The sequence below is a fragment of the Penaeus monodon genome, chromosome 23 (genome assembly GCF_015228065.2).
Source record: "Penaeus monodon isolate SGIC_2016 chromosome 23, NSTDA_Pmon_1, whole genome shotgun sequence".
Taxonomy (NCBI): domain Eukaryota; kingdom Metazoa; phylum Arthropoda; class Malacostraca; order Decapoda; family Penaeidae; genus Penaeus; species Penaeus monodon.
Window position 1 is genome coordinate 33791237 of NC_051408.1, and position 1117 is coordinate 33792353.

Genomic DNA, 1117 nt, shown 5'->3' on the forward strand with positions numbered 1-1117 from the left:
CTAGTCTGCATAATTGACTTGGTTAAAACATAAACCATTCGCTTAGCCACATGTATCCTTCACCAATAATCTCTCCACGCGAATGAAAACAAATTAAATGAAAAAAAAAGATTACACAGTGTCTGTTCTCCACCAAACAGCCGTCACTCACTCTATATTCTTAGTGTCTGACGTGAAGGGCGATGCGGACGGGGGACTGCGTGCGTGCTGTGATTGGTCGATCGCTGAAATAACCAATGAGGTTCCAAAAGGTCAAACAACTACAAGATAAGGTCAGACAACTACAGGGTAAGGTCAAAAATACAGCCAGGCTATAATTATCACCTTTACTGGGCTTAATGACATTTCTTTATGTCATGTTGATGTGAATGACTATACTTTATAGATGTTATATTTTTTAGTTTTATCATTTAGAAAAGTATGATTAAGAATGATCATAATTCATTACCAATATAAGGATAATAGACATTTTTTTTCACATTCTACATATATAACTATATGACTAAAATGTCATGTGGCACATATATAATAAACAAACATTTAGATATTTAGATTGTAATAAAAACAAAGTGGGTGCGGGAAATAGATGCCAGTTAGTTTTATCCATGCTCTAATCATTCTGGCTTTATGATATTAGAACATATTAAACATATATAAAAAATATATAATTTCATGCAAAGCTGATATCAATCTGACATTCTGAAGTTGTATTTTTTTTAAAGCGCCATGAAATGCAATAGTAAAACAAATCTTTATCCGCCGCGTAATCATTAATCATAAACAAAAAAAGAACAATTAATGCTTAGTTGTCAACATGCCATGCACATCAGTAAAGATAACACAAGCCAATGTGTGCTGATCAAAACAAGGAGATACGCTATAACTATTAAACTAATAATTAACTGCAAGGGTACATGCTCTATTCTCCGAAGCAGTTCTAGAGCTTACATCGGGTCAAACGTCCTGGATATAAGGTCAAAATGTCAAAGGAATGTCAAAAAGCAGGTCAAACTGGGTCATGCATTTGCAGGTCCGAAGAAATATGTGCAATGGTGTGTGGTGATTAATAGTATTTTTAGAAGAGTTGCAAAAAGAGGTTAAATGATACAATGAAGTT

General features: G+C 33.8%; 1 protein-coding gene across 1 annotated transcript in view; it reads right to left on the reverse strand.

Annotated features, from left to right (window-relative positions):
* Positions 1–1117, reverse strand: part of LOC119587943 (espin-like) — a gene marked incomplete in the record, with an annotated part of 133296 nt that overhangs the window by 1038 nt on the left and 131141 nt on the right. The window contains 1 exon segment of the mRNA XM_037936654.1: positions 152–224.